The sequence below is a fragment of the Polypterus senegalus genome, chromosome 13 (assembly GCF_016835505.1).
Source record: "Polypterus senegalus isolate Bchr_013 chromosome 13, ASM1683550v1, whole genome shotgun sequence".
Taxonomy (NCBI): Eukaryota; Metazoa; Chordata; class Cladistia; order Polypteriformes; family Polypteridae; genus Polypterus; species Polypterus senegalus.
In genome coordinates this window covers 15,540,122-15,562,832 of record NC_053166.1, presented here as the reverse complement: position 1 = coordinate 15,562,832, position 22,711 = coordinate 15,540,122, and positions in this window count along the sequence as shown.

Sequence of the window (22,711 nt, the reverse complement as noted above, 5' to 3'; positions counted from 1 at the left end):
AATAGTTTGGCCTGTCCGTGGACCATTGTATTGTTACAGTTTAATTACAATCAGAAGTCTTAAACTAATAAACGATATTTCAGTCTGTTTGATAAAGCCGCATCAGGGATGTGGCTCTAAAAAAGAAAGAGAAACCACACTTGAATAAAAGCACTGCTTCAATGCTGGGTGCTGCCATTTTGCATAACTGAGCAGAGAACTTGTGCATGCCAGGGATTGAGCTGGCATGAAAATGTGCGTGGCTTTACACCAAGTTTAGGTTTTATACATCTCGATTTGAGCTTGGAAACGGGAGTACACAACATTTTTGTGCGTACGCACCATTTATACAGGAAGCCCCAGATGATCTTTGTCCCCTCTGCATCATTTTGGCTCCGTTTTAAACAGATCACTTAACTATCCTTTGCAGCAACCCCTCCACTCTCTGAATTTGCCCAATGGGGTAATACTGTAGGGGCTGCTGGGAGTTGTTGGCAGTTTAAGAAGTGGTGCTACACTGTCGCAGAACTCCATGCCATGTTAAAGAGTTGTATCAACCAAGGCAGGCTAACAACATCCTTAGCCTTGAGGAACTCTGGGTGAATTTTGTCAACCCCTTGCCTTCTCTTTGTTTAACTACCTCAGAAACCTTCCCCTTCAGTGATGAACGAGTCCTCTCCAGGTCTCCTGCCTCTGCTTCCATAAAGGAAGGAGCACATTGATGACCCCCTAAATCCTGCTATAGCACACACTATGGGTGGAGTGTTCATTTAATAAGCTCTTTCCTTTCTGCACATCTGTCATACAATAACTACCCACATGGTTAATTTTATGCTTTCTGTTAGCACTTTGCTAAGTCCATATTCAAAATAATGATTATTTCAACATATATTGTCTCTTGCAATATTCATTTGAATTACAGCTATCATTTATTTTTTTAAATTAAGGATATTGAAGAACAATTCCCAAAACACCAACTCACACACTAGCGATAATTAGACATTTTTTCCCAATTTAATGGTGGCAGTCTGGAACAAATCTGTGAAACGTGTTGAATTGTTCATCACAATCTTCAATGCCAGCCATAGAAATACTCCAGGATTCTATCAATGCTTCTTATTCTGCCACACACACACCTGATAAAAAAAAAAAAAAAATTAGAAAGAATTTCGGCACAAGGCCACCAGACCGCTGTCACCAGCAAACAAATCCATCTGTTCATCCATCCATCTATCTCTCCATGTTGTGCGCACATTGAACCTCGGAAGGGAAACCAGAGGCTACCCTGGCAGCGGGTCAGGAACCCACCTAGGGTGGGCTGCCAGTCCACTGACAGGGCAGATAAGCACATTTTCTCTCACACTCAAGCTGGGGCAATTTAGCAGTGCCAGTCAACCTGTCAAAATGCCATTGGACCGTGAGACGAGACTGGGAAATGAATAGCATGAACTGAAAAGCACGTTCTCTATCATGCCAAGCACTGTTTATGATAGAGCGGCACTTGCTTTGCAGTCGGAGCTTTATCTGCCGTGCTCACAAGGTGATATAAAGAAACAGGTGAGTGAAAGCAAATATAGATAAATAAATAAAATGAAGCTGCACACAGTCCTCATTTTACACAGAATTCAGCAAAACCACGCACTAGGATTTGGTTAATATCTAGAATCGTTACAAAAAAACCAAAATCACTTTTACACTGATGCTGGGATCATTTGTTTCTCCTACCTTGTCCTGATGAACTATAGAGACTCTCTTCAGAATGCTTTTGAGAGTGCTGCTTTCCTCGCTAATTAGAGACGGGCAATTCAGACTCGGCGCAGCAGAGTGTCACTTCAGTGTATTGCTTTCATGGAGGTCTGCAAGAGAGTAGCAGAGAAATAAGAAAACAGCCTGAAAGAGACTTCACAAGAGGAGTTTGAAGAGTAGCAGTGGAATACAGAGATACATACTGCCACACACGTGCGCATGGGAGGCAGCTGAAGGGCTCGAAGGAAGGGAATTCCACACCAGACCAGAGGGTGGTGAGGTGCACTGATCCTTTGTCTTTTTCCACTGCAGACCCATTACGGGAAATTCCGCCTGGCCTCCATGACAACACTTCTGGTCATGAGCCCGATGATGCCACTTCCAGTCCATAAGACACCCCTTCTGGTGACGAGCCTGATCACGTCACTTCTTATCCATAAAACGCCCCTTCTGGTTACAAGTCTGATGATGTCCCTTCTGGTCCATAAGATGCCCCTTCAGGTCACGAGCCTGATGCTGCCCCTTCTGGTCATGAGCCTGATGATGACACTTTTGGTCCATAAGATGCCCCTTCAGGTCACGAGCCTGATGATGCCCCTTCTGGTCATGAGCCTGATGATGACACTTTTGGTCCATAAGACGCCCCACTCTGGTCACGAGCCTGATGACATCACTTCCTACCCATAATACGCCCCTTCTGGTTACAACCCCGATGATGTCACTTCCTATCCATAAAACGCCCTTTCTGGTTACAAGCCTGATGATGTCACTTCCTGTCCATAAGATGCCCCTTCTGGTAACGAGCCTGATGATATCAAGTCCGGTTCCTGTCATAATTACTTCACTTCCTCTGCCACATTTTAAATACCCACCATTTCAACCCCACCAGTTAGTTCTGTTTTGGACTCAAACCTGTACACATCTGTACTTAAAAACTCTTCCATTTGCAGCCAGGGAACATTATATGGGTGGCTGCCCCAAATCTTTTTATGGCTCTTATCTTTGACAATATATACATACATACTGTCACAAATTGGCGCCTGAGGTTACCTTCTAGGCTCAGACAAGGGCATTAACAGATGCCAACACTAACAATGCTGTCTCTTTTCTCCTTCATAGCTCTGAGAAGCCACCCAATTAATCCATCTAAGCCACACCCCCAATCAACTAGACCACACCTCTTTCTTTTGGAAAGATGGTGGAAGATGACATCCCAGTCTGAGGAATGAGGTCCCACATGATACATGATGGAGCTTCCAAATCCAGACCTTCTCACAATAGCCAAAAGCTTTTAAAGACCACAGAGGATAGGAAAGGCAGCTGGCACACCTTACTTCTGTTGCCCCCTCTGCACATTCATTTTTTATGGTCAGTTTTTTTGGACTTTTGTAGAGAATGAGGTGGCCCATTTAGCACCCCAACTTTTCCTCTCCTTCCTTCATTTGCACCTCAAAATGCAAACCGTGTATACTTGTGTTTAAATTCTCCCGCAGATAGATTTTAACGTATAATTTCTGGTATTTTATAATGCCAGTCATTTAAGTCGGATGCAGAAAACTCATGACCACATGGTAAGACTCAAACTATTCCAAAGCGACGTTTCCACTGTTTTGTGTTTTTTTTTTGTATCTCACACCCTCACACACCTTTATCGTAAGAGCATTCCTTATCTACGATGGAGCGTTTGATCAGAAGAAAATATGAAGCTGGTTTTAAATTAAATGTCATTGAAGTTAGTGAAAGAAACTGGTAACCGCACTGCTGCAACAAACTTTGATGTGTCTGAGAAACTGGTGCGAGATTGGAGGAGGCAAGAAGATGTAAAAAAATGTTGCATTTTTGAACGGTCCTAAATTGTCCCTAGCGTGTGCTTGGTGTGTGAGTGTGTGGGTGTGTGCGCCCTGCGGTGGGTTGGCGCCCTGCCCGTGGTTTGTTTCCTGCCTTGTGCCCTGTGTTGGATGGGATTGGCTCCAGTAGACCCCCTTGACCCTGTAGTTAGGATATAGTGGGTTGGGTAATGGATGGATGAATTTTTGAACGGGCACATAAGTCGGGATCTGATTTTATGATCGATTTTTCGGGTTTCAAGGCCCGACTTACAGTGGTGTGAAAAACTATTTGCCCCCTTCCTGATTTCTTATTCTTTTGCATGTTTGTCACACAAAATGTTTCTGATCATCAAACACATTTAACCATTAGTCAAATATAACACAAGTAAACACAAAATACAGTTTTTAAATGATGGTTTTTATTATTTAGGGAGAAAAAAAATCCAAACATACATGGCCCTGTGTGAAAATGTAATTGCTCCCTTGTTAAAAATAACCTAACTGTGGTGTATCACACCTGAGTTCAATTTCCGTAGCACCCCCAGGCCTGATTACTGCCACACCTGTTTCAATCAAGAAATCACTTAAATAGGAGCTGCCTGACACAGAGAAGTAGACCAAAAGCACCTCAAAAGCTAGACATCATGCCAAGATCCAAAGAAATTCAGGAACAAATGAGAACAGAAGTAATTGAGATCTATCAGTCTGGTAAAGGTTATAAAGCCATTTCTAAAGCTTTGGGACTCCAGCGAACCACAGTGAGAGCCATTATCCACAAATGGCAAAAACATGGAACAGTGGTGAACCTTCCCAGGAGTGGCCGGCCGACCAAAATTACCCCAAGAGCGCAGAGACGACTCATCCGAGAGGTCACAAAAGACCCCAGGACAACGTCTAAAGAACTGCAGGCCTCACTTGCCTCAATTAAGGTCAGTGTTCACGACTCCACCATAAGAAAGAGACTGGGCAAAAACGGCCTGCATGGCAGATTTCCAAGACGCAAACCACTGTTAAGCAAAAAGAACATTAGGGCTCGTCTCAGTTTTGCTAAGAAACATCTCAATGATTGCCAAGACTTTGGGAAAATACCTTGTGGACTGATGAGACAAAAGTTGAACTTTTTGGAAGGCAAATGTCCCGTTACATCTGGCGTAAAAGGAACACAGCATTTCAGAAAAGAACATCATACCAACAGTAAAATATGGTGGTGGTAGTGTGATGGTCTGGGGTTGTTTTGCTGCTTCAGGACCTGGAAAGCTTGCTGTGATAGATGGAACCATGAATTCTACTGTCTACCAAAAAATCCTGAAGGAGAATGGCCGCCATCTGTTCGTCAACTCAAGCTGAAGCGATCTTGGGTGCTGCAACAGGACAATGACCCAAAACACACCAGCAAATCCACCTCTGAATGGCTGAAGAAAAACAAAATGAAGACTTTGGAGTGGCCTAGTCAAAGTCCTGACCTGAATCCAATTGAGATGCTATGGCATGACCTTAAAAAGGCGGTTCATGCTAGAAAACCCTCAAATAAAGCTGAATTACAACAATTCTGCAAAGATGAGTGGGCCAAAATTCCTCCAGAGCGCTGTAAAAGACTCATTGCAAGTTATCGCAAACGCTTGATTGCAGTTATTACTGCTAAGGGTGGCCCAACCAGTTATTAGGTTCAGGGGGCAATTACTTTTTCACACAGGGCCATGTAGGTTTGGATTTTTTTTTTCTCCCTAAATAATAAAAACCATCATTTAAAAACTGCCTTTTGTATTTACTTGTGTTATATCTGACTAATGGTTAAATGTGTTTGATGATCAGAAACATTTTGTGTGACAAACATGCAAAAGAAAAAGAAATCAGGACGGGGGCAAATAGTTTTTCACACCACTGTATACGGGAGTATATATGGTACTTGGACGATACAATACTATACTGGGAATTCTCCCAAACCTTTATGAGTGTGTCTTCTTTGTTTCCTATCGTTACAATATATATACATAAATATAAATTATTAATATAAGCAATTTTGCTCATATAATAATATTAACAAGAAACAAGTGCTTTAGAAGGCACTGTATAAAATGGAAGCTTCTTTTGATATTACAATGCTTATAATACTCGATTTTTTTTTCCCCACCAAACCGCCTTTTTCACATTTTCAGTTTTTTTCCATTAGCATTTTAAGAGGTGAGGTGCTTACAATGAGCAAGATTCAAACAAATCACTTAGCTGCAAAACTCAAGTAAGTAGACCTGTTGGCGGAAAGGGAATCTGTAAGTGAGCGATTTAACAAGCCAGCAGCTGCCCTTAATCACCATAAGTGCCACGCACACAAATGAGACATATGTTGAATGCATTTCAATGTGTTTTTTAACGCCTCGTATACCCGTGCCTAAATCTAATAGTCCTCAGCCATTTCTGTGCTCTCCAAAGACTTGGAATAAGCTCGACACATTCTGTTCACTGCGTTTTGTTTTTTGTTTGCTTTTTTTTTTTTATAATGAGGCTCAGCTTTTAACACCAAGGAACCTCCTGAATGAAGTGGATGGTCCATGATGGGCACAAACTCTGTTCAAAGTACCGTGCTCCTACTCAGGCCAGCGTAATGAGCTCGAGGTTATGTCTAAATGCTTATCCCACCTGTGCTTTTTATCATTGCATACTTCACTACACCTGCTTACATATGACATTTATTGTGTGTGAATGAGAGGGAGGTCAGTGGAATGGTGAAGATGCAAGGAGTAGAGTTGGCGAAGGTGGAGGAGTTAAAATAAATACTTGGTATCAACAGTGCAGAGTAACGGGGATTGTGGAAGAGAAGTTAAAAAAGAGAGTGCAGGCAGGGTGGAATGGGTGGAGAAGAGTGTCAGGAGTGATTTGTGAAAGACGGACATCAGCAAGAGTGAAAGGGAAGGTCTACAGGACGGTAGTGAGACCAGCTATGTTATATGGGCTGGAAGACAGTGGCACTGACCAGAAAGCAGGTGACAGAGCTAAAGGTGGCAGAGTTAAAGATGCTGAGATTTGCATTGGGTGTGATGAGGATGGACAGGATTAGAAAAGAGGACATTAGAGGGTCAGCTCAGGTGGGACAGTTGGAAGACAAAGTCATGGCAATAATGGATACAATGAGGCTATTAGAAATAAACTGGATACATTAGGGTTAAAAGTCAAGACGGAGGTAAAAATCTTAGGGGTGATTGTTGACTGTAATCTGAATTTTAAATCACATATTAATCAGATCACTAGGACAGCATTTTTTCACTTAAGAAACATAAGTAAAGTTAGACCTCTTATATCACTGAAAGATGCAGAGAAATTAGTTCACGCGTTTGTTTTCAGTCGACTAGATTACTGTAACGCACTCCTCTCAGGACTACCCAAAAAAGACATAAATCGTTTGCAACGAGTGCAGAATGCAGCTGCTAGAATCCTAACTAGGAAAAGAAAATCCGAACACATTTCTCCAGTTTTGATGTCACTACAATGGTTACCTGTGTCATTCAGGATTGACTTTAAAATTCTGCTTATGGTTTATAAAGCCTTAAATAATCTGCCCCATCTTATATATCGGAATGTCTGACACCTTATAGTCCAAATCGTAACCTCAGATCCTCAAATGAGTGTCTCCTTAGAATTCCAAGAACAAAACCTAAAAGAAGTGGTGAGGCGGCCTTCTGCTGTTATGCACCTAAAATCTGGAATAGCCTGCCAATAGGAATTCGCCAGGCTGATACAGTAGAGCACTTTAAAACACTGCTGAAAACACATTACTTTAACATGGCCTTTATATAACTTCAATTTAACTTAATCCTGATACTCTGTATGTTCAATACTTCATAATAACTACTCATGGTGGCTCTAAAACCCGTACAGACCCCTACTCTCTCTTCTGTTTCTTTTTCCGGTTTCTTTGTGGTGGTGGCCTGCGTCACCTCCACCTACTCAAAGCTTCATGATGCTCCAACAATGATGGATGGATTGAAAGGCAGAAGTCTACGTGACCATCATCATCATCATCAAGCCCTTCCATGAGAACCCTAAATCCAAAGAGGACTGTTTCATTGATGTTAGGTAGAATGCCCAGAGGAGACTGGGTGGTCTCATGGTCTGGAATCCCAACAGATTTTTTTTTTTTCTCCAGCCGTCTGGAGTTTTTATTTTTTTTTTTGTTTTTTCTGTCCCCCCTGGCCATTGGACCTTACTCTTATTCTATGTTAATTAATGTTGACTTATTTTATTTTCTCATTGTGTCTTTTATTTTTCTATTCGTTATTATGTAAAGCACTTTGAGCTACGTTTTTGTATGAAAATGTGCTATATACTTTGTAAATAAATGTTGTTGTTCTTGCAGAGAGGCGAGATTGCATTGGTTTGGACAACACAAGGTCCTACTTACCTTCATTCCTCTCCTCTCATATCTCCACCTCTTCAGGGTCTCCTCAACCTGCTCCCTACTATCGCTACAGATCACAATGTCATCAGCAAACATCACAGTCCACCAGGACTCCTCTCTAATCTCATCTGTCAACCTGTCCATCACCATTGCAAATAAGAGAGGGCTCATAGCCGATCCCTGATGTAATCCCACCTCCACCTTAAACGTTCATTCTGTAGATCACCATTTCAATTTTGAACTAGTTCACGTTCAGTTCATTTTGCATTTTGTAAGGAGTGAGAATAAATGAGTTTACTTTTTTCAGTTTTGCATGCCTTATATTAGGCTATTACAGTGTCCTTGAATAAAATACAATAATTATTTAAATACACTTTATTGAGTTATACCCAGTAACAAACACGTATAATGATATATGCTAATATCCTCCCGGTCAAAAAAGAAATTAAATGATGCAAGTATACATATAAATTACTGCTCTATTTCCATCCGTGTGACACCAATAGTGACTGTGGGACCAGCGTTTAGGTGAACTAACTTATTACACTGCCGGTCAAAATTCTCATCACATATTGCATGTCCAACGAGGAAAAATATAAAGTGGCCTCGCGAAGTACAACATTTTCCTAAAAGCGAAAGCAGAGCTTCACCGCATGCTTATGTCAGCGGGGTTACAGCTTAAGCACAAACGAGCAGACAAAGGACAGGGCCCATTTGATTTTACGTTATTTTTTCTGAATACAAATAAATGGCAAAAAATTTGTGTAAAATAAATATTTGTAAAAGCCCACTATTTGTGCTTATTCAAATACTGTAATCAAATCTGGCCCCAGCCCTCCATTACAGGGTAAGGCAAAACATTTAATCTGGACCTACAACAGAACCAGAATGTCTCCTAAAAGTGAATTAGCTCACGTTCAACTTGCAAATACGTTACGTTAAGTTCACCATTCTTAGAAAAACAAGTTTGTTCAATGAATGCGCTCTTTTGATCTAGTTCGTGCACAACACTGATGGCTACTTATTATAATTATGAAATACAATCCTCTTGTACAAATTAAAACAGATCTACTACTACTATTATGTTTTTCTACTACCTTTACTACTACTTCTACTACTACATCTACTCTCTCGTTATCTACTTTATTTCAATGAGAAGGTTGTTCTTGCTTGCCTTGAATAAGAATATGAAACTGTGGAGTGATCTTCGACAAGGTGTCATCCATATCATCTTTGACCTCCAATCTATTCTGAAATATATTTCTATTTAGAAAAATAACGCGCAAGAAAAATCACGTGAGGAAGTTCACGCAAGAAAAATCAACAGTACTGGGCTGTATACTGAATATAAACGTTCATTTTTATCTGACCCTCACAGATCCCCTAAAACTCATCCATGGATCCCCTAGGGGTCCACAGACCTCAGGTTAAGAACCTCTGCTTTAAATATTTAGTGAGATGCATTGCCTGAAAGCAGGACTGTCCCTGTCATCTGGATGTTTGGCCACCTTAGTAATTTATAGTTTGTCACACACGTGCGTTTAGGCGGTCAACAAGCCCGAAGGTGTGTGAAATATTATGAGACAAGGGGTTGATTTTCGGTACTAATGCCCCTCTCTCTCTTTCATCAGAGCAAAAGAAGAAAAATAATGTCCTTACCTCACTTCTGGATTCCAAGATGGCCGCCAAAACGTCACTTCCAGCATCCTTTGATGACGTTGCTCCATTCTATGACGATACTTCTGGTATCCAGCAAAAAACGCCACTTCCTCCATCACATCACTTTCAATACACAATACAATACAATACAGTTTATTTTTGTATAGCCCAAAATCACACAGGAAGTGCCACAATGGGCTTTAACAGGCCCTGCCTTTTGACAGCCCCCCGGCCTTGACTCTCTGAGAAGACAAGGAAAAACTCCCAATAAAAACCTTGTAGGGAAAAATGGAAGAAACCTCGGGAAAGGCAGTTCAAAGAGAGACCCCTTTCCAGGTAGGTTGGGCGTGCAGTGGGTGTCAAAAGTAGGGGGTCAATACAATACAATATACAGAACAGAACAAATCCTTAATACAGCATAATAATAAAAATTTTAGAAGTACAGTTTAACAGTAGATGATATGACATAATTAGGTTTGGATATTTTTAGAGTCCTGGAGACCTCATCCATCCAGCTGCCTCCCCATTTGGCCATCCCACGGCTGAAACGTGGCTCCAATGAAAGGACCCCTCTTTCCCATGATTCCTATGATCCTCCATCAGGGATGACTTTACCATAGGCAGGCAAACAACTTGGCAGGTGGGCCGTGGCACCAATGGCCACATTTGGGTACCGAGAAAAGAAACAGAATAGGTGAGGGTTAGTATTCAAATATAATTATCATGTTACTTATGTTATAGTGCTAATGACTAACAACAGAGATACAGTCTGTACAGTTAATCAGCAGCTCTAGTCAGGATATGCTAAACTGAAGTAGTGAGTCTTCAGCCGGGATTTAAAGGCTGAGACCGAATGGGGCATCTCTTATGGAAGCAGGAAGACCATTCCACAGTTTAGGGGCCTTGTAACTAAAAGCTCAACCTCCCAATGTTATTTTATTAATCCTTGGAATCCTAAGCAGGCCGGCATCTTGAGATCTTAATGTGCGCTCTGGTTTGTAAATCATGATAAGTTCAGACAAGTAAGCCGGACCTTGGCCATTTAATGCTTTATATGTTAAAAGGAGGATTTTGAAATCTGCCCTAAACTTAACTGGGAGCCAGTGTAAGGATTTAAGAACTGGTGTTATGTGTTCATATTTTCTTGTTCTTGTAATAATTCTTGCAGCGGCATTTTGGATTAACTGGAGGCTGTGTAAAGAACAGTTTGAACAGCCAGTGAACACCGCATTGCAGTAGTCAATCCTACTAGAGATAAATGCATGAATTAATTTCTCACAATCCTGTTTATTTCGATAGCTTTTGCTGATTCGTCTGCTCGTTTCGACGTCATCTCCTGCAAACTCATTTCCGTCCACCATTTTGTCACTGTATAAAACGCCATTTACACTTTGATCTGCTGCAAAAACTATTTTGATCCATCATTTTGACTACTCGTTTTTCTTTTGTCCTTCGGACATTATACAGGGACAGTCCTCATCTCTTTTTCTTTTGTGAAAGTGTTTTTTTTTTTTTACTCATTACAAGTGACAGTGAAATAGCGAATCGTTATAATGTGTAGTGTAAAGAGGAGACAATACAACATTAAAAGAATTGGAGCACCACCCTGGTGGACCCCATATAATTGAAATAAGGAAAGAAATGAAACCATGCCACAAAGTGCGGATAGCATCTTTTCAGAATTGAACTCAAAATGGCGGTACATCTGGTCATATGGGTTCCAAACAATAAGGGGCGGGTCCGGAGGATAGAAAATAGAAGAGATGCCAGTGGTGGAACGGCCGTCAATCTTCTGTTCTGCCATGGGAGGAAGAGAGAAGGCATTAGAACACAGTGCCAACCCCTAGTTTGGCACGTAATTACTACTTATCACCTGAGCTCTTAAGCTGCCTCCCATGAGCACATGCGTGACAGTAGATAATGGAGTTGTGAGCCTGGTTTAGTGTAAGGTAAATAGTACCGAATACATATTTATTTGCTCTGTGCACATTGGCGCACACCACAAGGTAGACCAGTAATGGCGGACTACACGATAATGTGCAGTGAATCCACTTGACTTGAGCGTTCCTAGTTTCCATCCTCTTTCACTGTACATTTAGCATTCATTTGCTCAGAGGTTGATGTGCTTGCGGCTTCTCTTATTTTCTCCACCCTAGTGGCTCGCTTCTTTTCTTCTTCCATCGGCATCTTTTCGCATTAAAACTGATTACGTTCGTGTTTGTGTTGCAATTACTTAGTACGTTTTCTTTCATTTTCACTTAAGCTGGCACTTAAGTCTTCAATCTGCCTCAAGAATTATTTAAGATATGAAGAGGTAGGGGAAGTGACGGCGAAGGTGGTAGGGAATGAGAACGGCGCCTGTACGCATGTGCCGCATGGCCACCCTGCTGCCGAGAGTTGATTCTACAATAAAATAAAATAAAAATAAAAAGAGGAATAACCTTGGGGGTCAATCAACACCCCAAAAGTGGATAGTAGATGTCACGTAGTATATGTGTACTAAATTTCAGCTCAATAGGTCAAACAGTTTGTTAGCGAAAGGTGATTTAAAATCCTGGTCAGACAAACGAAGAGCCACAGTAGCGTATTATATATACAGTGGAACCTTATTTCACGACCATAATTCGTTCCAAAACTCATAAACAGATTTGGTCGTGAACCGAAACAATTTCCCCCATAAGATTGTATGTAAATACAATTAATCCGTTCCAGACCGTATGAACTGTATGTAAATATATATTTTTTTAAACATTTTTAAGCACAAATATAGTTAATTACACCATAGAATGCACATCGTAATAGTAAACTAAATGTAAAAACATTGAATAACACGGAGAAAACCTTGAACAACAGAGAAAACTAACATTGCAAGAGTTTGCGCTATAGCCTTACAACCCGATCGCTGTAAACACTTTTTTAAAATGAGTTTTAAGCACAGGGAAAAAAAATGAACATTTGAAAAAATCTGTAATTTAATAAACCACCAAGAAAAGTAACATTGCAACAATTCACGCTATGAACCGAAAAATGAACATTTGAAAAATCCGTAATACAAAAACTAATCATAAACTACCTAGAAAACTAACCTTGCATGAGTCGAGTTCTGGCATAAATTGAGGAGGAACTGGGTGGAGAGGAGGTTACAGCACTTAGAAGCCATGGTTAACTGCAAAAGCACACGAAATAACGTAGAGCACAAAGAGTTCACAGGTAAAGCACGCACGTCTGACTGAGAACAATGAACAGGGAGAGGCTGAACACATGCTTAAATACAGTAATCGGCGCATATGAACCGGAAGGGAAATGAAATAGAGCACAAAGAGTTCACAGCGAAAGGACGCACGCACGTGCAAGCACACACATGCACGCACGTCTGGCCGAGAACAATGCAACACGTGCAGAAATCATCGGCGCGCAGAAACCGAAAGGGAAACTGGCTTGTTCGTATACCAAGTGTGTGGTCGTGAACCGAGGCAAAAGTTTGGCGAACTTTTTGGTCGTAAACCGAGTTGTACGTGTACTGAGATGTTCGTGAACCGAGGTTCCACTGTAAAGATAATCCTTTTGTGGTATTTTATACTTTTAACAAGATCATTTAACCTCACTGTTTAGTATGAAAGCGTTAAATCATCAGGAGGAGGAAGATGTGTCTGAGTGTGTCGAGCTGGGCACAGCGACCTCTTACCTTAGGCACACAGTCTGCCGGTGCTTCATTAACATGTCCGTATGGGCTATCGGTGGTGAAAAAGAGAAATGTACACATTGATGGTGAAACTGAACTAATTTATAGTTGAACTTGCACCGAGCGTTCCTCCGTTTTAAGTTAGACAAGTTTGTAGATTCGATTGGCAATACTTTTCAAAGGGAGATTTTGAAATTTAAAGATATATATATATAAATATATTTTTTTCTTTTCCTTAAAGAAAGAGCTTTCTGGGCCAAGTTATGCGTTGAAAGAAGAAACCTTTATTTCTTTTTGGTTTTTATTTTTGACAGCAGAACATACAGTGCTGGACTTGTAAATATTCATAAACAGTCCTCTATTTTCCACCTGCTCAGTCTGCCCATCTTCTCATCTCTGTTCAGCTTGGCTCACTGTCGCTTACTCCTGCCAGGTCCATATGCGACCTTAGGGTGCTGACTGATGAGCAGCTATCTGTTTCTGAGCACATTTCTACCGTTTTTCCATTCATGGAGGTTCGCATTGTACAACATCTGCAAGATCAGAGCTTATCTGACAGAGCATGCAGCAAAACGTCTAGTCCAGGCTTTGGTCCTGTCGCTTCTGGCAGGGGGAACTGCATGTGCTTTCTAGCCGCTGCAGATGATCCAGAATGCAGCAGCCCATCTTGTATTTAACCAGCCAAGCTGGGCACCTGTCACTCCTCTTTTCAGATTGTCACATTGGCTCCATGTAGCGGCACACATTAAGTTCAAATCCCTGATGCTTGTCTACAGAGTACTCAATGCGTCAGCACCTGAATATATGGAGACACTGGTGAAACATCTGCTTGCCCATTCAGGTCTGCCAGGGCACAGCATCTGGTGATGCTACTTCTGCATGGTATCAAGTCTCAATCCAGACTCTTCTCCTGTGTAGTTCCTAATTGGTGGAATGGGCTGCCCACCTCCATCCATACTGCAGTGTGATCACTGCAAGGACTCCATTTCCCAGCAGTCCTGAAGGGTACTGCCCTCATTGGATGTCTGAAATGGGTACGGGGCTGCTGGGGGCAAAAAAGGCCAGCTGAAAACTTGAAAGGGGGTGCAAGGGCAGCTAGAGGAGGTCGGTGTTTCTGGGTATAACATGTGTCCTGTCCAACGTAACCACTGTGGAGTCATTTATACCCCAAGATCTCAAGATGTTGGTCTGCTTAGGATTCCAAGAATTAATAAAATAACAGTGGGAGGTTGAGCTTTTAGTTACAGGACCTGGTAGCTAAGCGGAAGTAAGGAGGCCGTGAGTGTGGAGTGCCCCACCCTCCTCCTCTTGGCCCGCTGTGATTCTCTCGGATTTGTGCAAATAAATCAGAACCACAAGCAAACTATGATACGATGAGAGAAGTCGCAAAATCAATGGAATGTTCAAGCAAATTATAGAAAAACCCCAATTTAAATCCATTAAGTAATTCTCTCGTGAAATGTGGAGAGACATACAGACAGACTGGATTTTATATATTACTAGGGAGCTCCACCCCCTGCTCTCTTCGCTCGCCAACCCGCGGGTTTGGTCCTGTGGAAGTACAATTTAAAGTGGTTTTTTTTTTTCATGGGAATTGTTTCATATGCATTATGTTCACTTTTCATTTTAGAACTTCAAACACTATTTGGAATGAACTGTTCATCACGATCACATTGAATTTTGATTCCTTGTTTGGTCTTACAGTGTGACAATGCAACGTATAACTGGCCATGAGTGAATATCGTTTCTTTGTCTCATATAAATAAACAGACTTTATCAAATGTTTGTCCTTGTGATTTGTCATTACAAAAGCTATTCTCATGGGAAACTGTAAAATGTTTTAATATGAATGGCATATTCCTGTTTCGAGTCCATTCAATAAAAATAAAACTTTCTGACAATCTACTTACAACAGTGGGAATATCCAGAGCCGATGTAGCCGGTGGCATTGTTCTCAAGAAGCTGCGGATTTCTGGCCATTGTGGATTGCACATCATTGTAATAAAGAAAGCTGGCCGACCGATAGTTGTGGTTGCATCATGATATAGCTGTTGCAATGCTCTTGGACTACCTTGATATGATGACGGTAATACAGTGATACCTCGAGATACGAGTTTAATTCGTTCCGTGACCGAGCTCGTAAGTCAAAATGCTCGTATATCAAATCAATTTTCTTCATTGAAATGAATTGAAATAAGATTAATTTGTGCCAGCCCCCAAAAAACCACCCCAATTTTTTGTTAAATGTTTTCCACATAAGAAAAATGTATTTATAATAAACAAATATTGTAGATAGATAGATAGATAGATAGATAGATAGATAGATATGAAAGGCACTATATGATAGATAGATAGATAGATAGATAGATAGATAGATAGATAGATAGATAGATAGATAGATAGATAGATAGATAGATAGATAGATAGATACTTTATTAATCCCAAGGGGAAATTCACATAATCCAGCAGTAGTATACTGATACAAAGAAACAATATTAAATTAAATAGTAATAAAAATGAAAAAAATAAAAATAAAAAAGCAGACAATAACTGAGTAATGTTAGCATTTACTCCTGCAGGTGGAATTGAAGAGTCGCATAGTGTGGGGGAGGAACGATCTCCTCAGTCTGTCAGTGGAGCAGGACGGTGACAAAAGTCTGTCACTGAAGCTACTCCTCTGTCTGGAGATGATCCTGTTCAGTGGATGCAGTGGATTCTTCATGATTGACAGGAGTTTGCTTAATGCCCGTCGCTCTGCCACAGATGTTAAACTGTCCAACTTTACTCCTACAATAGAGCTTGCCTTCTTAACAAGTTTGTCCAGGCGTGAGGCGTCTTTCATCTTTATGCTGCCACCCCAGCACACCACCGCGTAGAAGAGGGCACTCGCCACAACCGTCTAGTAGAACATCTGCAGCATCTTACTGCAGATGTTGAAGGATGCCAACCTTCTCAGAAAGTATAGTCTGCTCTGACCTTTCTTACATAGAGCATCAGTATTGGCAGTCCAGTCCAATTTGTCATCCAGCTGCACTCCCAGATATTTAAAGGTCTGTACCCTCTGCACAGTCACCTCTGATGATCACAGGGTCCATGAGGGGCCTGGGCCTCCTAAAATCCACCACCAGCTCCTTGGTCTTGCTGGTGTTAAGGTGTAAGTGGTTTGAGTCACACCATTTAACAAAGTCTTTGATTAACTTTCTGTACTCCTCCTCCTGCCCACTCCTGATGCAGCCCACAATAGCAGTGTCATCAGCGAACTTTTGCACGTGATAGGACTTCGAGTCATGTTGGAAGTCTGATGTATATAGATTGAACAGGACCGGAGAAAGTACAGTCCCCTGCGGCGCCCCTGTATTGCTGAACACAATGTCAGACCTGCAGTTCCCAAGACGCACATATTGAGGTCTGTATACAAACAAAATAAAACCTAATACATAAAAGAGAATCTAAAGAAATAAACAGATGTTTTTTTCTTTCACTTCACTTTTGCTTAACTTAATTTTCTCCTTCACTAGTTTTTTTTTTTTTGCCACCCTTTCGTCACTTTCATTCGCAGGGCGTTTAAATAGAAACCTGTCCAAGGAGCTTAGTTTAGTCCTCATCCTTTAGAATGTATCTGAAATGAGTTAGGCAAGTGTCATTAAATAGCGCCGCTTCACGATCAGTTGAAACTTTTTCAGGGTGTTTCTTTTCTTTAAAGTTCGAAACTTTTTCCCACATTGCAAACACCTCCTTTATCTTTAAGAGATAACCTCCTCCGCGATACCGATCTCCTGCAGAACCTCCGTCTGTAGTTCCGTCAACTCCTCTGTCATCAGTTCCTCGGAATATGCAGCGACAAGCTCTTTGATGGCTCGTATTTCGAATTTTGGCTCCGTAACTCAAGGTAAAAAATCGACTTAGTGATGGCTCATATCTCAAAAAACTCGTATGTTGGGGCACTCGTATCTCAAGGCACCGCTGTATTACCACTTTACCTATTTTGAATTGTCTGACCTATTGATATTTCAATTGCGAACGTGATCAATGAGACCTTGCATATGTTCTCTTCTAAGTTTAGCATGATTTGATTTAATAAAGAAGAGACGATTAGGTGCGTCTTTTATCCAAAATATTGTGTGGGTGTTATTTGTTTTTCTGAATGCATTTGTTTCATATTGTATGACCGTCCTATTTCACCATATGGGAAAAGCAAAGGAAAGAGTACAGGGTCGGCATGTGACGATTTATTTGACATACATGAAGAATCATGCTTTGTCTTTGAATATACACGAATATCTACTCTGTCTTTGATATCTCCGTTTTTCGAAAGTATTATCACTGACAATTCCTCACATGTGGGCTTATTATAAATGTGAGCGTGATCTTTCGGATTCATATAGACATCCAAGATAATTTCTTTGTCCGTGTTCTTCAGATAAATTTCATGTAAAGTGCGATACTTGTGGACGTATGGATTTGTATCCATTATTGGCTGTAGAATTTCAAATATGTCCGATCGTTTAACTTTTTTGATTCTATGTTGCATCGCTTCTCCTTGATCATAAATATAAACCTGACCAAATTGTGGTTTTTTTTTCGAAATTAAACTTGTTTGTAGCTGTAATTGTTGCAGGAACACAGATTCTCATAGCATATGGTACTTTTCCCTGATGGCAACACGAATTAGACAGTCTACAAGTCTCCGACGTAAACTCTACAGCGTTACAATATCTGCATACTTCTGACATATCACTTATGTCCACATATTCGATCTCTTTTTGCTGTTCCGTTATTTCACCGAGTAATAATTTCCGTTGGGGGCGGCACGGTGGTGCAGTGGTAGCGCTGCTGCCTCGCAGTTAGGTGCCCGGGTTCACTTCCCGGGTCCTCCCTGCGTGGAGTTTGCATGTTCTGTCTGCGTGGGTTTCTTCCGGGTGCTCCGGTTTTCTCCCACAGTCCAAAGACATGCAGGTTAGATGGATTGGCGATTCTAAATTGTTCATAGTGTGTGCTTGGTGTGTGGGTGTGTGCGTGTGTGTCCTGCGGTGGGTTGGCACCCTGTCCGGGATTGGTTCATGCCCTGTGTTGGCTCCAGCAGACCCCCGTGACTCTGTGTTCAGATTCAACGGGTTGGAAAATGGATGGATGGATGGATAATTTCCGTTTGTTTTCTTGAATGCGATCCGTACTCTCTGTTGTTTGACACCTTCGAATTGTAGTACTGACATATTCTTTTACCTTGCTCTGCGTGTGTATTGCACCAAGGTTATTTTTGAACCTTTCGAATTCCACTGCTGTCATAATCTGTAACCTGCTCTGCATGTGTATGTTTGGACCTGCTTTTGTCTGTAATTTCTGAGCCTGTTTGTACCTGCAAAGTTTTCATTTCCTCTTGTTCTGGGCTGATTATTACTTTCCTTACCTAGGTCCCCTTCCCACAGGAACCTGCTCCCAACGGATGTCAGTATGATGTGACTTGACCGTGTCGCGGGAAGTGAAAGTGTCTCTGTCTCTCTGAAGTGTCTCTCTGCCTCTCTTCAAGATCACGTCTTGTCACAATTTTTTTTTTTTTTTTTATAATAGAGAGTGTGGCAGTAGGGGGCGCTAGTGCTCCCTTGAACCCTGAGGTAGAATTCCAGACACCAGGTAAAAGTCCAATACCTTTTATTTTCTTCACACAACGTGCACAAAGCACCCTCCACATTACTCATATTTTTAACTACTAACTAAACACAATAACCTCTCCTCCTCGCCCAGACACTTTGCTCCTCTCCCACCCAGCACAGCTCAGTGTCTGGACTGAGCCACAGTCCTTTTATAGCCCCTGACCCGGAGGTGTTCCTGTCCCAGCAGTCCACAGTTCCTTATTCCTTCCGGGTCAGGGCAATCAGTCTTTTACTTTAACCCGGGAGCACGTCGTTCCTTCCCGTCATGTGACCGTGACGTACCCCCGGGTCATAAGGCACAAAAGAGCCCATAAGCCCCCCTCACAGCGACTCCTGGTGGCCCCCAAGGTATCCAGCAGGGCTGTGTATAAATACTACAAAGTCCATGAGGCCCTGCTGGACCTCAGGGGACTATCCTGCTGTCGTGGGGGGCTCCTCCTGGCGGCCTGGGGGTGAGGACCGGCATGAGAAGCCGGCAGTCCTCCACAAGAGATATATTAGTAAACCTTCAAAATAATGTGCAGTTAAAGTCTCAACAGCATTCTCAGCATTTCTGGAGCTTAGTAGAGAAGAATCTTCACCAAGCAGCTCTGAAAATGTCTGCTCTGTTTCGGTCTCCATACTTCTGTGAGTCTGACATGAATGTCATGAAATCAAAGTTCAGAACAAAACAGACAGACGAAAACTGAAATGACTCCATAAGAGTGAACCTAAGGGGGCTCCACTCCACCAGACACCTCAGTGCCAGTCATCTGACTCACTAAAAAACACATCACACATGCAACTGGACCTGTGAATAAAGTGACACAGTGGCATGTGACAAAATGACAAAGGAATAAGTCAGATCTGTGGATTTGGAATTGCATTGTTCTGTTTTGACAGCATTCATGTTTTAATTCAATAGTGTGAGATACACTAGAAAATTCATACAACAACAACATTTATTTCTATAGCACATTTTCATACAAACAGTAGCTCAAAGTGCTTTACATATTAAAGAATAGAAAAATGAAAGACACAATTATAAAACAAAATAAATCAACATTAATTAACATCGAATAAGAGTAAGGTTCAATGGCCAGGGGGGACAGAAAAACAAAAACTCCAGACGGCTGGAGAAAAAATAAAATCTGTAGGGATTCCAGACCATGAGACCACCCAGTCCCCTCTGGGCATTCTACCTAACATAAATGAAACAGTCATCTTTGGATTTAGGGTTCTCACAGAAGGACTTGATGATGATGATGGTCACGTAGACTTCTGCCTTTTAATCCGTCCATCATTGTTGGAGCATCATGAAGCTTTGAGTAGGTGGAGGTGGCGCAGGCCACCACCACAAAGAAACCGGAAAAAGAAACAGAAAAGAGAGTAGGGGTCAGTACCGATTTTAGAGCCACCATGAGTAGTTATTTTGAGGAAATTGAACATACAGAGTATCAGAATTAAGTTAAATTAAGATTAAAATGAAGTTATAAAAAGGCCATGTTAAAGTAATGTTTTCAGCAGTGTTTTAAAGTGCTCTACTGTATCAGCCTGGCGAATTCCTATTGGCAGGCTATTCCAGATTTTAGGTGCATAACAGCAGACGTACAAAATGCACTTGCAGGTGAACTAAATATTTTTTGGGATGTTTTAATACAAAATGTGAGTTATGGACAGTTATGGACAAGAAAATGCATAGACAGAGGTTAGGAGCAGGAGCTGATAAAGCGCATTGCCGAAGCCACCACACGACAAACCAACTCAGGATTCCAGATTAGGACCCGAGTGCAGCCATGCCATGGGTGACACCTCAGCACCACACTAGTTCAGATGGAGTGGAACAGTGGGAGGTTTATTTTATGGTGGCTGGAGTGCCAATTCTGCCACCAAACCCCCAGATTGTTTCCCTGCAGAAATGCATACAGACGTACTAAATATTATTTTGTGATGTTTTAATACAAAATGTGAGTTGTGGGCACCAACATTTTGTAAACGTTCAGACAAAACAAGCAAATTCAGTTTGTTTGGGTTGAAATAAGCAATGAGAATAAGCGTTAGAAAACAGGAGTAGCTCTCGGCCATTTTCATTTTGTAAAAGTAGCTCTCTGGGGAAAAAAAGTTGGAGACCCCTGGTCTATTGATACACATTTAACCAATTTGCCATGTAACCAGTCGACAATTTCCACCTAAATTCATTTGACTTCATCGTTTCTCGGTGCTAGGATTGTCCGTGTACTCATTTCTTCTCCGTACTTGTAAATTTTTTATTTTTATCCTGTATTGAGGATTTGTTCTGTTCTGTGTATTGTATTGCATTGTACAGGGTGGTCCAGATCTAATTATGCAGATCCAGATTGTTAGGATGACTTTGATTTATGTGGGGGACGATTCCAGTTCGGCGTGAAGACGATTCTTCATGTCGTCAGTTCTCACACTTCTCGATGGTCCGGGATTTTTGGGGTGATTTTCTATGTAATAAACTTATAGCATAATGAAAATTACACAATTAGATCTGGACCCCCCTATATTAACCCCCCCCCCTTCTTTTTGACACCCACTGCACGTTCAACCTACCTGAAAACGGGTCTCTCTTTGAATTGCCTTTCCGGAGGTTTCTTCCATTTTATATTTGGGAGTTGTCTTCTTAGAGATTCAAGGCTGGGGGGCTGTCAAGAGGCAGGGCCTGTTAAAGCCCATTGCGGCACTTCTTGTGGCTTTATATAAATAAATTGTATTGTAGTGTAATTGTATTCAGTTGATAACCATTCAGGATGAAATTCTTCATTTGGATTTGGACAAAATACAGTAAGTCTTATTTTATTGGGAACTTAAAGTGAGGAAAACATCAAAATTCATAAGAGCTGAGAGCGCAGGAACTGTGTCTGACAAAAGCATTTTGTAAAAGTAGCTCTCAGGGGAAAAAAGGTTGGAGACGCCTGCTTCAGTGACTGTGATTTATAATCTTAAATGTATGAGTTATATTACATTTTTTCACTTGCGGCAATCAATTTGTGTGACCCATTCTATTACACTTGCTTGTTAACTCGATTATGTTTACCTCTTTTGTAAGTCGCTTTGGATGAAAGCGTCTGCTATGCAAATAAATGTAAATGTAATGTAAAGGCAGGACCCCATATTTTTGTTGATTATTGTTTTTATTTTTCACGTTTCTTCCTTTTTTGTGATAACGGACAGTAGTGTTAGCACCTTTTCCAAAGGTCTGTGTACATTTCTCCGACACGATTGCCTTGCATTTAGTTATGCACTACTTGGGACCCAGAAATCGTGCTAAGGGTCCAGAAGCTTACCGACCCCTTACTTTGTAATTAATTTAGACCACTTTGACATTAAACACTTTAAAAAATAAAAGTCAAATTAAATCCACTGTGATTCAATGTTGTATGACGATAAAATCTGAAGACGTCCAAAGGGGTGAAAACTTTTTATGCGCACTTAATAGAAAAGTTCAAACGGTTTCAGAAGCTGCATGGCTCCTGCTCTCATTCACAGCCCCCCTCTAAAAATGTTCAAAGTCTGATGTTACAAAGCTTTTTTTTTTTTAAAAAAAAAAAAGCACAATACCTTCCACTTGTAATGCAAACGATCCCCGGTATGTCATTATCAAAGATTTAATGGATAACCTTCTGGCGACAAGCGCTACAGCGAAGAGCATTTTTTGTCGCTGCCATTTTCCGACATTGACGAGGACCTTTGTGATCTGAAATTCGACGATAACCCCTTTGAGACGGCAAAGACCTAAGTAAGAGTTAGTTTGTCGTTCGCCATCTAATCT